This window comes from Lynx canadensis, chromosome B2, assembly GCF_007474595.2.
Source record: "Lynx canadensis isolate LIC74 chromosome B2, mLynCan4.pri.v2, whole genome shotgun sequence".
Classification (NCBI taxonomy): domain Eukaryota; kingdom Metazoa; phylum Chordata; class Mammalia; order Carnivora; family Felidae; genus Lynx; species Lynx canadensis.
The window spans coordinates 64,836,481-64,856,438 of record NC_044307.1 but is presented as its reverse complement, the minus strand read 5'-3'; the positions used below and the strand labels follow the sequence as shown (position 1 = coordinate 64,856,438).

The 19,958-nt window shown below is 35.4% G+C and overlaps 1 pseudogene; it reads left to right on the top strand.

The window, feature by feature from the left end:
• The first annotated feature begins 350 nt into the window (after positions 1 to 350).
• Positions 351 to 932, top strand: LOC115514105 (annotated as a pseudogene).
• The last annotated feature ends 19,026 nt before the right edge of the window (positions 933 to 19,958 follow it).

Here is a 19,958-nt window from a genome sequence, read left to right as displayed (position 1 = left end):
AGTAGTTAAGACAGTTGGGTATTAGCACAAGATTAGACAAATAGACACCCAGAAGAGAATAGACACATGCGAGACCATTTGTTTTCTTATAAAGTATAAAAAATAATGAGAAAAATGTTTTTTTTAAATAATGATGTTGGGTCAATTGGTTATCCATATTGACCATATGGAATATCCATATCCATAGGATATTGTTGATATCCTACTTCACATAAGATACAAAACTCAATTCTGGGGAAAGTGGGATATATATGTCCATGTGAATGGTAATAATAAAATATCACATAGACTCTAGGCTTTCAGCTAGGGGGAGGCGAAGGTACAGCTTTCTTCAGAAGGTTCATCTGACACCAGGTGCCTCCACCATGCTTCCTAAGTTTGACCCCAATGAGATCAAAGTCATATACTAGAGGTGTACTCATAGGGAGCGCCATCTGCCCTGGCCCTGTCTACAAAGAAGGTTGGTGATGATATTGCTAAGACATCAGGTGATTGGAAGGGTCTGAGGATTACAGTGAGAGTGACCATTCAGAACAAACATTCCTGGATTGAAATGGTGCCTTATGCTTCTGCCCTGATTATCAAAGCCCTCAAGGAACTGCCAAGAGGCAGAAAGAAGTGTAAAAATGCTAAACACAGTGGAAATACCACTTTTGATGGGGTTGTCAACAGATGTGGCACCAATCTCTAGCCAGAGAACTCTCTGGAACCATTAAAGAAATCCTGGGAATTGCCCAGTCTGTGGGCTGCAATGTGATGGTTGCCACCCTTGTGATATCATAAATGACATCAGTAGTGGTGTAGTGAAATGCCCAGCTAGTTAAAACCTATAAAGGAAACTATTTCAATAAAGGATCATTTGGTAACCAAAAAAAAACAAAACAAAACAAAAACCCATCACATTGAACACAGAGAATATCTTCATGCCTTCAGGATAGGAAAAACTTTCTAAAGAAAAGTGTTGATAAATGAGACAAAATTAAGAACTTCTGTTTATCTAAAGACCCCAGCAAAAGAATAAAAGAGAAAACTACAAACTAAAGAAAACACTTTTATATTTTATCTGACAAAGATTATTATCCAAAATATGTAAAATATTCCTGTGAAGCATTATAAAAATAGAAAGTCCATTAAAATGTGGGCAAAAACTTGAACACTGAACAAATAACTCATGAAAGAGAATAAATGGATGACAAGCATATAAAGTACATAACATCAGTAGTCATCAGGGAATTGAAAAATTGTATAACTATAACTACACACTCATAAGAATAGGCAAAATCTAAAGAAATTAGTAATATTACATATTGGTGAGGATATGGATCAACAAGAAATTTCATGCACTATAAATGGAAATATAAATTGGTACAACCACTTCAGAAGACTGGAAGTAACTATTAAAGCTGAATGCATGTGTAGCCTATAACCTAACAATCTCAGATTTCACTACTACAAACATACCCAACCTAATGATGACTGAAAGACAGGAGCAAGAATACTTAAAATTGCATTAATTATCATTGCCAAACACTAGAAACAATCTAAATGGCCAGGAACAGTATAATGGATGATAAATTGTGGTGTATTCATACAATGGGGTAGTCTACAACATTAAAGCAAATGAGTCACCATTACATCCAACAGCATAGATGGGTCCAACATCATAGCATTGAGCAGTAGGAGTCATACACAAAGAGGTTATATTTTATTATTCCATATACATGAAGTTCCAAACAGACAAACCTAATCTATGGTAAGGAAGACAGAGTAGTAAACTTAGGAAGGGAAGAAGAGAAAATTGGGATGGGACATTATGGGGGTCTTGGGGTACTGGTAGTGTTCTACTTCCTGATCTGGGTTATTACACATGTATATCTACTTTGTGAAAATTCATTGAGGTGTACTGTTATGCATGTGCTCATTTCTGTATGTTGCTCTACATAAAATTTAAAAGGTAAACCCTAGATAACCAATTTATAAATAGAAACAATCTTAATACCTTCCAAACTAGATGAATCAAAAGGAGGACAAATAGGAGGATTTGGAGGAGGAAAAAGAAGAGAGAAAAAAGGAAGAAAAAGAGAAATTTAGAACACTTTATCAATCCAACAAAAGATAGGATAGCAGGAAAAAAAAAAACAAGGAAAATGAATGGTAAGCAGAAAATACAAAAGGAGGTGGTAGAAATAAGCCCAAATGCATAAGATATCAAAGTGAATGTGATAAATAAAGCTCACCCATTAAAAGAAATTATCATTTATTTTTATTTTTTATTTTTTTTTTTGGTATGAAATTTATTGTCAAATTGGTTTCCGTACAACACCCAGTGCTTGTCCCAACAGGTGCCCTCCTCAATGCCCATCACCCACTTCCCCCATCAACTCTCAGTTTATTCTCAGTATGATTATCAGATGGAGTAACGATGATATAAATTCAGATACATGTGGTTATAAAAGGTATACCTAACACCAAACCAAAAAGAAAATTTGAATATAAACTTTTCAAAGGCTAAATAGATTTCATAGTAAGTTGAATTACAAAAAATGGAGAATAATGCCCAAGACAATAAAACAATTTGGCACCTAATAATATAACAGTCCATTAGGCATAGCAAGCTGACAGGATTACAAAGTAAAATTGACAAATCCAGAAGGGTGGTAGATGTGAACACTTCAACAAAAACCATGAATCAAATAGTAAAAGTATAGAATAATTGAACAAATAGGCTATACCCAGTCCCAGCTCAGCTGTCTCCCAATTCCTACCCATCTTCCAAAATACACACACCAAAATGCTCAGGCCACTGAGAAGTAAGAATAATTCAATAACCAGCTCTCAAACCATGTTTTGTAGGGGAAGACTCAGAGAATATCGGATAGACTTCCGGAGAATTTACCAGATTATACCAGAGCAAAAACAAAGTCTACATACAGGATTCATTGGAAATATAAACAACACAAAAATATAATGAAATAAGAACTATGCAAACAGAACAAAAAATAACAAAAGAAATTCTATAGCAACCAGAGTCTAAAAAACACAGGAAAATGTCTCACCAGTGTTTCATACCATAGAAAAGTATATTAAGAACATAAATAAAATAAGAACTTAAATGTAAAATAATAACACAGAATGAAATAAAATTGAAAAAAATGACACAAATTGAAAGTAAAATAATGCCATTACAAAACTAATAAACAAATTACATATGGAAAGAAATTGAATGGACAGGGCTGAAAAATAAATCACTTACACAAAGAAAAGGCTTGAGGTAAGCACAGTAAAATCAAAGGAAAAAGATAAAAAGATTAATGGAAATAGAAGATAATAGCTATGGAAGAGTGAAAAAGATGACATTACACAAGGATGGTAAGTGTCCCTGAGTTAAAGAACTCAAAAAAATGAATCAGAAAACCTGTTTCAATAACAAATAGAAAGATAATCCTGAACTGTAGGAATAAGAGGCTCTGTGACTCAGAAGTTTATATACTATTCCAGGACAAAAATATTGAACACTATCCATTCTAAATCATATTCCTGTTATTATTGAATTTAGAGGATAAGGAAAAAATTCTTTAGGCGTCTAGAAACAAATTGCTATAATCTAGAACAAAAGGAGACTGGCCTTAATCTTCTCCAGAGCAACACTCCAGGGGAGAGGACAATGGAGCACTGTCTACTAAACTGTAAAGGAAAAGAAATGTGATCCAAAAATATTGCATCCAGTTAATATTCCATTCAGCTATGAAGGCTACAAACAGATATTCTTTTTTTAATTTTTTTTTCAACGTTTTTTATTTATTTTTGGGACAGAGAGAGACAGAGCATGAACGGGGGAGGGGCAGAGAGAGAGGGAGACACAGAATCGGAAACAGGCTCCAGGCTCCGAGCCATCAGCCCAGAGCCTGACGCGGGGCTCGAACTCACGGAGCGCGAGATCGTGACCTGGCTGAAGTCGGACGCTTAACCGACTGCGTCACCCAGGTGCCCCCAAACAGATATTCTTGAATGTGAAAGGAAAAAAATAATAGCATGCATTCACTTTCTTGAGGGGCAAACAAATGACTCAAGAATGGAATCTAGCCAATCAAATGAATAGAGACACCATGGCATATGGTGACTTCTGCCATGTTGAATACCAGAAGACAGTAATGTCACAGCATTACAACAAAGTGTGACCTATGTTTTCTATAATCAGTTAAGTGCTTCTTTAGGTTGAAAGGCAATAGACACATTGTCTGCTCTAGTGTGAAAGAACTTAGGGAATATAACACCTAGAAGTATTTTTTTTAATAAACCTTTGAAATAAAATCCATACAAGAGGGGATCAAAATTTAGAACTTAGGAATGAAAAACTAATAAAAAAATGGTGATAGACATTAAATCCATTTAAACATAGAACAAAGAAAACAGAACTAAGGTTACAAAGCACAATATAAATGCCATAAAGCTTTTAAATGATTAACTTTAGTGTCTTAATGTCAAGCAAAACTAAGTTACTTTTTATGAAAAACAGAATGTAGATCCTGATAGTGGTTCAAGACAACAGACAGAGAACATATGTTGATCAACTCTTTCTCCCAAGACTGGATTAAAATGATAGTACAAGTAAGATCCAGGGGGACAAGGAAAGGGACAGTGTTTGACAAAATAGTTCAGTAAGTTTCTGGAGTCCAAAAAGCAGATAGAAGGGTGGAAGTGTAGAAAGAGCTCTGGCCATGAAGAAGCCAGGTATGACAGGGGTGGGATAGAGACCTAGGGCTGATTAAAAAAAAATTAAAAGAATTAATTAAATATGTATGGGGTGCCTGGATGGTTCAGTAGATTAAGCATCTAACTCTTGATTTTGGCTCAGGTCATGATCTCATGGTCGTGAAATTTAACCCCACGTAGGGCTCCACACTGACAGTGCAGAGCCTGCTTGGGATTCTCTCTCCCTCTCTCTCTCTCTGCCCCTCCCCTGCACTCACTCACTCTCTCTCTCTCTGCATAAATAAACACTTTAAAATAAAGACTTACTTTAAAAAAATATGTAAAGAAAAAGTAGTCACCCCATATCGCTCACCTACTTTTAGCATTCCCACACCAAGAAAATAAAAACTAAACATTTCTTTTCTAAAGAAATTTAATAGTTTGGAAAACCTAAAGTAGAAACGTTGACACTTTTGGATAAAACCTATCTTCTCATTTTAGGATTCTTCAACTTAAGGGCAAGATCACTACTCACTTTTTAAGGAAGCCACTTACGTTTAACTTCTAGTTCTCTTTTCCATTATTCTAAAACAATGAATAGCTATGAATTACACGACACTTGAGGGAAAATATTTAAAGAATAAGACTAAGATAAACCTGGTAAGATACCCCAAGAGAAAGAAAGATAAATTAAGGAATGGAAAAGAACTTTTAAATATTCTAGTTATTATACTAATATGTTAGAAGATGTTACATGCATATAGCATGTAAGAATAGCATCTATGAAAAGGGAACAATGAAATAGCAAGAAGGTACAGTTAGAAAATTAGTATGTGACTATTGAAAACAAAGAAATTTGAGAGGAGAAAAACATCAAAGAAATAATAGAAAGGAACGTACCAAAGTTTATGGTGGATATAGGTTTTCAGATTGAGAGAAGCCAGGAAATGTACAGCATGAGTGCAATAAACATCCATTTCTAAACATAATATTGAGAGATTTTACCACACCAAGTTCAGGGAGAAGATCCTAGAAGTTTTCAGAAAGGAAAAGTAACAGTACAGACTGCTAGAATGCAGGCAGAATTGCCTTAAAAATTCTGATGAAAGCTGATTTTGAACTTAAAAGCCTTACCTAGCCAAATTATTAATCAAGTATGATGATAGAATAAAAGTGTTTTCAAATATCCAAGAACTCAGAAAATTTCTCTCGTATGCATCCATCTTTACGAGATTCCTTAAGATGGGTCAGAGAAAACAAGAAACTAAGAATGAACAAGACCTAGGATATTGGAAACAATGAATCTAACCTGGGACAGTAATGAAGAGAAGACCTAACATTACTAATGTGTGGCAAAATAATTCTCAAAGTGAGTTCCAGAAATAAGTATGTAGTAAAAAAGATAAAAGGTATGTGCAGTGGGGTATGTTCCATAGACTTGATAGTATCCTTGAAATGCAGAACAAACCTGAGGATTGACTAAATAAAAAATAGAAAACAATTAGAAATTTGCTTAAGAGGGACACTGTACATGAAAAAGTACATGCTATCATGTAATCACTGCTTGGTTCAGCAATGAACTATATTTGCATAGTTATGGTAATGCAAAGGAATGCTTATTGATTTTTCAACTTTTAAGACCTAAGAAAAGGCAAAGCATGGGAAACTTAACTGTGGTTATAGCTCAGAAGGCATTTTTTTTTTGGTATTGTTAATGTGAAAGTAAAAGTGATGCTTCTAAGAGTAAGGAATTGAAGACCTCACTTTACAAGGTAAGGAGTCAAGATAGATTGTCTGTTACTACTGGACAAAAATAAAAGGAAAATGCATATTTTGAGGGGCACAAATGTGATCCAAAGAGGAATGAAGAAGAGTAGTGAAATAATTATGATGGCAGGAGGGAGAGGGGAGAGTTTAGGGAAGAGTAACTGAGCTAAATCCTCATTTACCATGGCAGGATGTCAATAAACAGTTTTGTTTTGTTTTTAATATGAAATTTATTGTCAAATTGGTTTCCATACAACACCCAGTGCTCATCCCAACAGATGCCCTCCTCAATACCAATCGCACACCTTTCCTTCCTTCCCACCCCCCCCCCCATCAACCCTCCGTTTGTTCTCAGGTTTTTTTTTTAATTTTTTTTTTTAATTTTTTTTTCAACATTTATTTATTTTTTGGGACAGAGAGAGACAGAGCATGAACGGGGGAGGGGCAGAGAGAGAGGGAGACACAGAATCGGAAGCAGGCTCCAGGCTCTGAGCCATCAGCCCAGAGCCCGACGCGGGGCTCGAACTCACGGACCGCGAGATCGTGACCTGGCTGAAGTCGGACGCTTAACCGACTGCGCCACCCAGGCGCCCCTGTTCTCAGGTTTTAAGAGTCCCTTATGCTTTGGCTCCCTCCCTCTCTAAATTTTTTTTTCCTTCCCCTCCCCCATGGTCTTCTGTTAAGTTTCTCAGGATCCACGTAAGAGTGAAAACATTTGGTATCTCTTTCTCTGTATGACTTATTTCACTTAGCATAACACTCTCCAGTTCCATCCACGTTGCTACAAAGGCCGTATTTCATCCTTTTCATTGCCACGTAGTACTCCATTGTGTATATAAACCACAATTTCTTTATCCATTCATCAGTTGATGGACATTTAGGCTCTTGTTGAAATTTGGCTATTGTTGAAAGTGCTGCTATAAACATTGGGGTACAAGTGCCCCTATGCATCAGCACTCCTGTATCCCTTGGGTAAATTCCTAGCAGTGCTATTGCTGGCTCATAGGGTAGATCTATTTTTAATTTTTTGAGGAACTTCCACACTGTTTTCCAGAGCGGCTGCACTAGTTTGCATTCCCACCAACAGTGCAAGAGGGTTCCTGTTTCTCCACATCCTCGCCAGCATCTGTAGTCTCCTGATTTGTTCATTTTAGCCACTCTGACTGGCATGAAGTGGTATCTGAGTGTGGTTTTGATTTGTATTTTCCAGATGAGGAGCGACTTTGAGCATCTTTTCATGTGCCTGTTGGCCATCTGGATGTCTCCTTTAGAGAAGTGTCTATTCATGTTTTCTGCCCATTTCTTCACTGCATTATTTGTTTTGCGGGTGTGGAGTTTGGTGACCTCTTTATAGATTTTGGGTACTAGCCCTTTGTCCAATATGTCATTTGCAAATATCTTTTCCCATTCTGTCAGTTGCCTTTTAGTTTTGTTGATTGTTTCCTTTGCAGTGCAGAAGCTTTTTATCTTCATGAAGTCCCAATAGTTCATTTTTGCTTTTAATTCCCTTGCCTTTGGGGATGTGTCAAGTAAGAAATTGCTGTGGCTGAGGTCAGAGAGGTTTTTTCCTGCTTTCTCCTCTAGGGTTTTGATGGTTTCCTGTCTCACATTCAGGTCCTTCATCCATTTTGAGTTTATTTTTGTGAATGGTGTAAGAAAATGGTCTAGTTTCATTCTTCTGCATGTTGCTGTCCAGTTCTCCCAGCACCATTTGTTAAAGAGACTTTCTTCCATTGGATATTCTTTCCTGCTTTGTCAAAGATTAGTTGGCCATACTTTTGTGTGTCCAGTTCTGGAGTCTTTGTTCTACTCTATTGGTCTATGTGTCTGTTTTTGTGCCAATACCATGCTGTCTTGATGATTAGAGCTTTGTAGTAGAGGCTAAAGTCTGGGATTGTGATGCCCCCTGCTTTGGTCTTCTTCTTCAAAATTACTTTGGCTATTCGGGGCCTTTTGTGGTTCCATAAGAATTTTAGGATTGCTTGATCTAGCTTCGAGAAGAATGCTGGTGCAATTTTGATTGGGATTGCATTGAATGTGCAGATAGCTTTGGGTAGTATTGACATTTTGACAATATTTATTCTTCCAACCCATGAGCATGGAATGTTTTTCCATTTCTTTATATCTTCTTCAACTTCCTTCATAAGCTTTCTATAGTTTTCAGCATACAGATCTTGTACATCTTTGGTTAGGTTTATTCCTATGTATATTATGCTTCGTGGTGCAATTGTGCATGGGATCAGTTTCTTTATTTCTCTTTCTGTTGCTTCATTATTAGTGTATAAGAATGCAACCAATTTCTGTACATTGATTATGTATCCTGCAACTTTGCTAAATTCATGTATCAGTTCTAGTAGACTTTTCGTGGAGTCTATCAGGTTTTCCATGTATAATATCATATCATCTGCAAAAAGTGAAAGCTTGACTTCATCTTTGCCAATTTTGATGCCTTTGATTTCCTTTTGTTGTCTGATTGCTGATGCTAGCACTTCCAACACTATGTTAAACAACAGCGGTGAGAGTGGACATCCCTGTCGTGTTCCTGATCTCAGGGAAAAAGCTCAGTTTTTCCCCATTGAGTATGGTATTAGCTGTGGGCTTTTCATAAATGGCTTTTATGATGTTTAAGTATGTTCCTTCTATCCCGACTTTCCGGAGGGTTTTTGTTAAGAAAGGATGCTGAATTTTGTCAAATGCTTTTTCTGCATTGATTGACAGGATCATGTGATTCTTTTCTTTTGTTAATGTGATGTATCACATTGATTGATTTGTGAATGCTAAACCAGCCCTGCATCCCAGGAATGAATCCCACTTGATCATGGTGAATAATTCTTTTTATATGCTGTTGAATTAGATTTGCTAGTATCTTATTGAGAATTTTTGCATCCATATTCATCAGGGATATTGGCCTGTAGTTCTCTTTTTTTGCTGGGTCTCTGTCTGGTTCAGGAATCAAAGTAATGCTGGCTTCATAGAATGAGTCTGAAAGTTTCCCTTCCCTTTCTACTTTTTGGAAAAGCTTGAGAAGGATAGGTATTATCTCTGCTTTAAATGTCTGGTAGAATTCCCCAGGGAAGCCATCTGGTCCTGGACTCTTATTTGTTTGGAGATATTTGAGAACTGATTCAATTTCTTTGCTGGCTATTGGTGTGTTCAGGTTTTCTATTGCTTCCTGTTTGATTTTGGAAGTGTGTGGGTGCTTAGGAATTTGTCCATTTCTTCCGGGTTGTCCAGTTTGTTGGCATGTAATTTTTTATAGTATTCCCTGATAATTTTTTTGTATTTCTGAGGGATTGGTTGTAATAATCCATTTTCATTCATGATTTTACCTATTTGGGTCACCTCCCTTTTCTTTTTGATAAGGCTGGCTAGAGGTTTATCAATTTTGTTTATGTTTTCAAAAAACCAACTCTTGGTTACATTGATCTGCTCTACAGTTTTTTTAGATTCTATATTGTTTATTTCTGCTCTCATCTTTATTATTCCTCTTCTCCTGCTGAGTTTGTGGTGCCTTTGCTGTTCTGCTTCTATTTCCTTTAGGTGTACTGTTAGAATTTGTATTTGGGATTTTTCTTGTTTCTTGAGATAGGCCTGGATGGCAATGTATTTTCCTCTCAGGACCGCCTTCACTGCATCCCAAAGCTTTTGGATTGTTGTCTTTTCATTTTCATTTGTTTCCATATAATTTTTAATTTCTTCTCTAATTGCCTGGTTGAACCATTCATTCTTTAGTAGGGTGTTCTTTAACCTCCATGCTTTTGGAGGTTTTCCAGACTTTTTCCTGTGGTTGATTTCAAGCTTCATAGCATTGTGGTCTGAAAGTGTGCATGGTATGATCTCAATTCTTGTATACTTATGAAGAGCTGTTTTGTGACCCAGTATGTGATCTATCTTGGAGAATGTTCTGTGTGCACTCGAGAAGAAAGTATATTCTGTTGCTTTGGGATGCAGAGTTCTAAATATATCTGTCAAGCCCACCTGATCCAATGTATCATTCAGGGCCCTTGTTTCTTTATTGATCCTGTGTCTAGATGATCTATCCATTGTTGTAAGTGGAGTATTAAAGTCCCCTGCAATTACCACATTCTTATCAATAAGGTTGCTTATGTTTGTGATGAATTGTTTTATATATTTGGGGGCTCCCGTATTTGGCACATAGACATTTATAATTCTTAGCTCTTCCTGATGGATAGACCCTGTAATTATTATATAATGCCCTTCTTCATCTCTTGTTATAGCCTTTAATTTAAAGTCTCGTTTGTCTGATATGAGTATGGCTACTCCAGCTTTCTTCTGACTTCCAGTAGCATGGTAGATAGTTCTCCATCCTCTCACTTTCGATCTGAAGGTGTCCTCAGGTCTGAAATGAGTCTCTTGTAGACAGCAAATAGATGGGTCTTGTTTTTTTATCCATTCTGATACCCTGTGTCTTTTGGTTGGTGCATTTAGTCCATTTACGTTCAGTGTTATTATAGAAAGATATGGGTTTAGAGTCATTGTGATGTCTGTAGGTTTCATGCTTGTAGTGATGTTTCTGGTACTTTGTAGTCCTTGCAACATTTCACTCACAGAATCCCCATTAGGATCTTTTGTAGGGCTGGTTTAGTGGTGATGAATTCCTTCAGGTTTTTTTGTTTGTTTGTTTGGGGAGACCTTTATCTCTCCTTCTATTCTAAATGACAGACTTGCTGGATAAAGGATTCTCAACTGCATATTTTTTCTGTTCATCACATTGAAGATTTCCTGCCATTCCTTTCTGGCCTGCCAAGTTTCAGTAGATAGGTCTGCCACTAGTCTTATTGGTCTCCCTTTGTAAATTAGAGCCTGTTTATCCCTAGCTGCTTTTCAGAATTTTGTCTTTATCCTTGTATTTTGCCAGTTTCACTATGATATGTTGTGCAGAAGATCGATTCAAGTTATGTCTGAAGGGAGTTCTCTGTGTCTCTTGGATTTCAATGCCTTTTTCCTTCCCCAGATCAGGGAAGTTCTCAGCTATGATTTGTTCAAGTACACCTTCAGCCCCTTTCTCTCTCTCTTCCTCTTTTGGGAAGGACTCACAGGCTTGAATGGTAGTGGTATGCAGAAGAGGAGTCAGGGCAGATGCTGTAGTTCCCATTCAAGCTACTGGGATCAGGTAGGTCATAGAAGTAGAATGGAATGTGTTATTTCCAAGTTAAGAGGGGTAGAGGCAGAGTCCAGAATTTGACTTTATATGTCCTAAATTTGAATATATGAGAAATATACAAGGAATAGTTATGTAGTCAGTTCCTTACACAAGTTGGAGTGCAAATAGGTCTATACTGGTTATGTGAATCTGGGATTTGTCAGCAAATAGGCTATGGCAGCATTAGGCAAAAGCCCAATATAATCATAGGGTCATTAGTACTCACAAACTAGTTTCATTAATATCATGGATATTTATTTATTTTATCATTTATTATTTTATTATGTTTATTATTAATTGATTTTTATTCATTTTTCAGTAGACTAAATTCTGTTTGATCCATTCACCTGAGTAAAAGAATACTGCATCAGACACACATTGACTCATAGAATGTTGGAACTTAAAGAAATCTTAGTTATTATATATTCCAATCTTCATTACACAGGTGAAAAAAACTGAGGCTCAATTTAAGTAATTTTCCTACAACAGAGGAACTAGTTTGTGACAGAAGTAGAAATAAAACATAAGTTTTCAGATTCTCAGTCTATTGTATGAAAGCTCTCTCGCACAACAAACACCCCCTTCATTGAAAAAATCAAAAAGAGCCCTCAACAAAGTAAGGATAGATGGAGCATACCTCAACATCATAAAGGCCATATCTACTCACAGATAATGTCATTCCCAATGAAGAAAAACTGAGAGTCTTTCCCCTATAGTCAGGAACAAGACAACGATGTCCACTGTCGCCATTGCTATGTAACATAGGCAATCAGCAATCAGACAACAAAAAGAAATGAAAGGCATCCACATCAGCAAGAAAGAAGTCAAACTTTCACTATTTGAAGACAACATGGTACTCTATGTAGAAAATCCAAAAGACTCCACCAAAGAACTGCTAGAACTAATAAATGAATTCAGCAAAGTCTCAGGATATAAAATCAACTTACAGAAATCTGTTGCATTTCTAAACACCAATAATGTAGCAACAGAAAGAGAAATCAAGGAATTGATTCCACTTACAACTGCACCAAAAACAATTAGATACCTAGGAATAAACCCAACCAAGGAGGTAGAAGATCTGTACTCTGAAAACCATAAAACACTTACGAAAAAAAAAGCACAGTGAAGGAAACAATCAACAAAACTAAAAGGCAACATTCAGAATGGAGAAGATATTTGCAAATGACGTATCTGATAAAGGGTTAGCATCCAAAATCTGTGAAGAACTTATCAAACTCAACATCCAAAAACCCCACAAATAATGCAGTGAAGAAATGGGTAGAAGAAATGAATAAACACTTTTCCAAAGAAGACATCCACATGCTAACAGAGACATGAAAAGATGCTCAACATCACTAATCATCAGGGAAATACAAATCAAACCATGATGAGCTTCCACCTCATAGCTGTCAGAATGGCTAAAATTAACAACACAAGAAACAAGAGGTGTTTGCTGGGATGCGGAGAACCGGGAACCCTCTTGTACAGTTGGTGGGAATGCAAAGTGTTGCAGCCACTCTGGAGAACAATATGAGGTTTCCTCAGAAAGTTAAAAGTATAACTACCCTATGATCTAGCAGTTGCACTACTAGGTGCACTATTTGCCCAAATGTTACAAAAATACAGATTCACAGGAACACATGCACCCCCGATGTTTATAGCAGCAGTATCAACAATAGCCAAAATTTGGAGAGAGCCCAACTGTCTTTCAGCTGATGAAGGAACAAAGAAGTGGTGTGTATACACAATGGAATATTCCTCAGCCATCAAAAAGAATGAAATATTGCCATTTGCAAGGATGTGAATGTAGCAAGTGTGGAAATAAAAGAAAATGGAAATGGAAATAAAATGGAAAATAAAATGGAAAATGGAAAATAAGAGAAATAAATTAAAGAAAGACAAATACCATATGATTTCATTCATGTGGAATTGAAGAAACAAAACAGACAAACATATGGGAGGGGAGAAATAAGAGAGAGGGAAACAAACCATGAGAGACTCTCAAGATAGAGAACAAACTGATGTTAGTAGGGGGATGGGTTAAATGAGTGATGAATATTAAGGGCACTTGTGATGAGCACTGGGTGTTGTATGTAAGTGATGAATCACTGAATTCTACTCCTGAGACCAATATTGCACGGTATGCTAAGTAACTAGAATTTAAATTAAATTTTGAAAAGAAAAAGCTTTTTTATCAGACTCTACTGGGCTCAGGTTAAAAAAAAAGATCTTTGTTAGTTTCTTTGGGCTGTAATTAGAAAATATTGCGATATTGCATGTGTTGTTCCTTGGAAGACTTGTGTATAAATGATTTTTAAAACCATAAGAATAGAAGAAAACTATATTGAATGTATTTTGAAAGATAAAAATCTTTTGATTGTCTAAATTACCAAATAAATTTTCTTTTTTTGTTAGCAATTATAATTTCTTAGATTCATAGTTTACTGTCTCCTCTAATTCCAATATCTTCCTAAATTTCTGCATAGAGAAATTTCCAAGAGAAGAGGAAAATTATTTTCTGCTTGTATTTTTTGTCATTTGATTAATTTTTTTTAATTGCATCCAAATGAGTCTACTTGTTTTTCACACTTCAACAGACAGCCACCTGCTATCTCCTTCATAAAGGAAATATCCCACCAAATTTTCTGCCCTACCTAAATAACTAATTCCCTAGGAGGAGGGAGAATGCACAGAATGGTATTTACCCTTATTTATTTTTTTACAAATATTTCTGTTGGATTTTTTTAGTGTTATGCTAATATACTTTTGCCTTTGTGGACATCATATTTAATCTCTCCCATTTCCTTTGAGATCATAATTAGTCCCTTCCACCTAGTAAGTTTTCAGTTAAATCCTAAACCTTTATTACTTTTGAAAATGTTCTTTGAAATATTTTTCTGTACAATTATTGGATACCTAACTGATTCTATAATTAAAAGTTTCTGAACAATGTTCTGTTAAGCCATATAACCACTATGTACCTAAAAAAGCTTTCTAATTTCACTCATCCCTACCTCTGCATGTGAGCAAATTTAAATATAAAGATGCACTAACCAAAGAGTAAAAATATTTTTTCTTCTTGCTCTTACTTAGATGTGCATGGCATGGGATGGATGGAGAGGGCAACAAAGCATGATCCCTGTATTGGCTTTTCAACAGATTCTACTAAAGACTTAGAAAAGGGCAGCTTTGTTTGTATTGTAGTAATGGCCAGAGATGGATTTACCATGAAACTAATGAAGATTAATCCCAAGTAATATGTGCACAGGGTTATATGCTTTAGAAAAATTTGCAAAAGTAAGATAATTTTATTGCAATCGGTTAAGACTATTATTTTCTACAGCAGCTTCACCCTCACACTATCCCTTCTGCCAGGAGGACCTAGAGCAGCTATGTGGTGTTGAGATCAGGGGAATACACTTCAATGATTCACAGTTAATTCCATGCATTGTCAAATCACTGCTAGCTACTCTGCATAAAATTTGTTCCCAGAAAAACTACCATTTCCTGTGCCCACTCTACTCAGCATGTTACACAAAGGTGCCCACAATTCCTAGTCCTAGAACTAGGAGGGTACTGAAGGAGAAATGAAGTTTGAACCAAATGGAAAAATGAGTTAGTCCATGGAAGATTCCTTGAGTAATCAGTTGCCTCCTATTGAAAGTGTACTTAATAATGATCTGAAATCCTATCATTCATATATGAAAAAAACTTGGTAGAGATTTTTCCAAATTTGACAACAATTCTAAAATTTCATGGTATTACCAATAACAAATTATGGAAGGAGAAATATTTTTGAAAAATTGAATTCTATAAATTTTAATCAGCAGTGCTTAGTGAAAAACTAAACTATCTTCTCATTTTCTTTATTAAAAATTATCACAAAATTGGGGCGCCTGGGTGGCGCAGTCGGTTAAGCGTCCGACTTCAGCTCAGGTCACGATCTCGCGGTCCGTGAGTTCGAGCCCCGCGTCAGGCTCTGGGCTGATGGCTCAGAGCCTGGAGCCTGTTTCCGATTCTGTGTCTCCCTCTCTCTCTGCCCCTCCCCCGTTCATGCTCTGTCTCTCTCTGTCCCAAAAATAAATAAACGTTGAAAAAAAAATTTTTAAAAATTATCACAAAATTGACATTTCATGTAAAAGGTGATGAAAAGATTAGAATCAAAAATGACAATATGCATTAGGCAGTTGATTAATAAAAAATATATTTTTTCAGGATTTTTCTGTTTGTGGTATTAGCTTTTTAAAAGTTTTTTTTAATGTTTTTATTTATTTTTGAGAGAGAGAGTGCACGCACAAATGGGGGAGGGTCAGAGAGAGAGAGAGAGAGAGAGAGAGGACAATCAGAAGCAGGTTCCACGTCCGCTTAGAGCCTGATGTGGGGCTCAGACTCGTGAACTGCAAGATCATGACCTGAACCAAAGTCAGTCGCTTAACCAATGGAGCCACTCAGGTGCCCCTAAAAGTTATTCTTAAACATCACTTCTTTCTCATTTTAAATATTCATAACATTCATAACATTCATATTTGTACTTGACTATTTAACTTTTTATGATTTTTCTTAAAATGGGTCATAAAAATCGTATCAATTTCAGGCCCTAGAAAACCAGTGTCTGTTTGGTGACCACACAGCTCTACCAGCCTTGATGGACATTCTAATTTTAGTTAGGTACCATCATGAACAAAAAGATAAATATTACAAGGGAGAATAAGAGAGACTTTCTTTCCATTTTCCATATGCTTTGGAATGTTATTTTACAGAAATGGAAGCTGTCAGCTTTAACAGAATAGAAATCATTACCCTACAGTAATAATGCTTTGAATGTCTAATTTCTCACAGGAAGATGAACAGAACTGAGTTTCAGAAAAACTGGTAAAGGAAAAAAATTGCAGTGTGGTCTCTCTCCTGGTATTTCATCTTACTGGTCAGACCAGTGGTCTCAATTACAAAACGATGGCTCACTTCCCCCCCACCCCTCCACCCCCGACAAATTTGGCCTTGGTCAGTGGTTAGTTATAAAGCTTGCATAAGTTTTGACACGTCAAGTCATATATTTTGCCATTTGGAGAAGTAATGAGAGCATTGAAGGAAAAACCCTAAAAAATTAAGTTAAAGAAGCAAGCTATCTAAAGACCATAAATTGCCAGGGAGTAGTTCATGATTTTCTGAAGTGAAAATTACTAATCTAGCCACCTTTAGTTGCACCTGGGGTAAAAAATAAGTCAGATACAAGAATACTTACATCAATGCTTGCCTTATAATAAGTCTTCAAATGTGAGTATTTTGTTTTAAGACACAGAAGAGCTAGCCCCACTCAGAATAGTTTTCCAATGTAAGAATCATTTATTATTTTTTCTATAGTCTCCTTAAAAATGTAAAACCTTTTAGGCGGCATGACAAGAAAGGAAGGCTCTGTGACTTTAGGAAATCCTATTACACAGTTTTCCTCCTTAGCTAGAATGGGGCATTTAAGATTGAAGTATTTCTGTGAAGGAAGAGGTGAAGGACTGAGAAATGGAAGCAGAAAAATGAAAATGTAAATTCCACTCCTGTAATTTGGAATGTGGCCAATCTGATTGCATTCTCTAAGGGAATGTTGCTATGCTTGAATGTTTACCACTTGAATGCAAATGATGTAAAATTGTCTTAGGATTCTCAATAGAGTAGAAACATACTCAGAAAAAGAATCATTTTTGCTGTTTTATTCAATTTTTTATTTAAAAAAGGCAAACAAAAAACGTTAAAAGCATAATACAATAAACATGTATTCTTTACTTACATTTACCAATTATTAACATTTTGCCATGTTTACCATTTCCTTTTTTTGCTATTTATTTCTTCCCCTACAGCCACCTGGAACCATTTGAGAATAAGTTGCAGACTTCATGACACTTCAGCTCTGAGTGCTTTAGCATGTATCACCTACAAACAGATACTTCCCTTCCTTTCCATAGTCTCTTCCTAACCACAATACTGCAAGATTATCACTCATAAGGAAATTTACACTGATACAGTAATACCATCAAAATTGAAATCTATATTTGAATTTCTTACCTTATTCTAAAATGTCTCTTATACCTATTTTATTTTTCTAAGACCTAATCAAGAATCACTTGTTCAGTAGTTTTCATTTCTACTCAGCTTCCTTTAGACTAGGATATTCTCCTTCACCTTTTTTGTTGTTGTTGTTGTTTTCTTTTTTTGCCTTTTATGACATTGACTTAAAAAAAAAAAGAAAAACTTGGGCCAATTCTCTTCTATAAGTGTCCCAAATTTCAATTTGTTTTTTTTATGATATAATTCATGTTAAACATTTTTGCAAGGATACTACTTAGATATATTTCCCACTGCTTCACATCAGGAAATATAAAATGTTAGTTTGTACCATTATTGATAATGCTAATGTTGGTCATTTGGTTATGGTGGTGTTCCCCAGATGTCTACATTGTAAAGAAATCTCTTACATTTTGAAATTACTATGTCATCTGTGAGAGAATAAGTTGGAAGGTCTATGTTAATATTTCATGCCTGAGAAATCTTCACTCAATGGTTTTACCATCCATTCATGATTTTTGCCTGAATGAATTATTATATTGATGCTTTAAAAATGGAAAATTTCTAATTCTATTATTATTTCTACACTAATTAGCTGACATTCTTTTGTAAAGAATTGCCTTTCATACCCTTCTGCCTTTTTATGGGTATTACTATGGATTCATGGGTTTTTCTTTGGTTAGCTGTGTTATAATCCATTACCTACGCTATTCTTTTCAGTTCTCTATTTGTCCCAGGCATGACAAGTGGGATTCTATTAAGACAGCTTTAGGTCCTTTTAATAAGTCCCCATGATTCTGAGGAAAAATGTCCCAGACTTACCTTGCACTTTCTTAATCCCTTCTCACAATCAGGTATTTCTGCAGGAAGTCCTCTTGATTTCTTTTAGCGGGGAATGTATTTAGAAGCTGAAATTGGAATGCTAAGGTGTGTTGTTGGAAAATGGGAGGTCGTTCTTTAAACCCATTTAGTGGACAGAACTAAGAAATATATGTATATGTTTAAGTCAGGAGTCCACACTGACAGCTACAATCCAAATCTAAACACTTAAACCCATTTCAAATTAGTATCTTTTTTCTTTCACGGTGAAAATATTGGATCCCAACCACATCAATATATTCATTAATTTTCCCTTTTCTACAATATACACAAAATATGTATAGTATTACTAAACTGATACCATTATCAATAACAAAACAACATTCAGGATTTCTTTGCAGTTTTTCTTTACTTCAAGAAAACCCCATTTATGATATATAGTCAAGGTAATATGTTTAAAATTTACTTGAATGAATTTCTTTTTTCCATATGATTATATCGCCAATTTGATTTGCAGTTAGGTTCATGTGTTTCTATTTGTATCCATTTAGATTTATCTTTTTAAAATTCTTTTAAATTTTATTTTATTTTGAATATGCAAAGCACTTGCATTATTCAAAAGTTTATATATTCCGAGGAGGCTCACGTTCTTCCACTGCATTCCCACCTACTTTCTATGGGTAAAATTTTGTATTAATTTTTGGCTTATCTTTCCTGTATTTGTTTTACAATACACACATCTATATTAATATAAGAATGTATGTATATAGCCTCATTTAGCTTTCTTATACAAAAGACAGTATACTGTATATACTTGGGTTTGTTTTTTTTCCAAATTGCAATGTAGCCTGAAAATCATTTCATACCAAATCATAGAATTTTTCCTTAATCTTTTGTTTTTACAGTAAATAGTGTTCCTGGTGTGAGTGCACCATAATTTATTCCAGTACTTTCCTGTGGTTGGGCATTTGGGATGTTTCCAATAGTTTGTTATTACAAATAATGTTTCAGTGAATAACATTGTGCATATTTTTTTTCCTCACATTTGTGAAAGTGTATCTTCAGGTTAAATTCCTACATGTGAGAATTGCTGCTGTGTCAAGTAATTTTGCTAGATAATACCAAACCCCTTCCAAAGAGGCTATATCATTTTGAATTCTCATCAGCAATATTTGGGAACTTGTTTCTTGTAGTCTTGTATACAAAATATGTTATTGAGATTTTGAAGTCTTGTTCTAATAAATAGTATTTCAATGTAGTTTCAATTTGCATTTTTCTTAGAGAACTTATTGAACTTTTTATATATTTGAGGGCCTCTGTATATATATTTCTTTCCATGAACCGATTGCTTATATTTTTGCTTATTTTGTATTAGGTTGTAGGGTTTTTTTAATCTATTTTAAGAAAATTTTATGTATTAGAGAGATTATCCCTTTATCTACAATAAGGTAGCAAATATTTT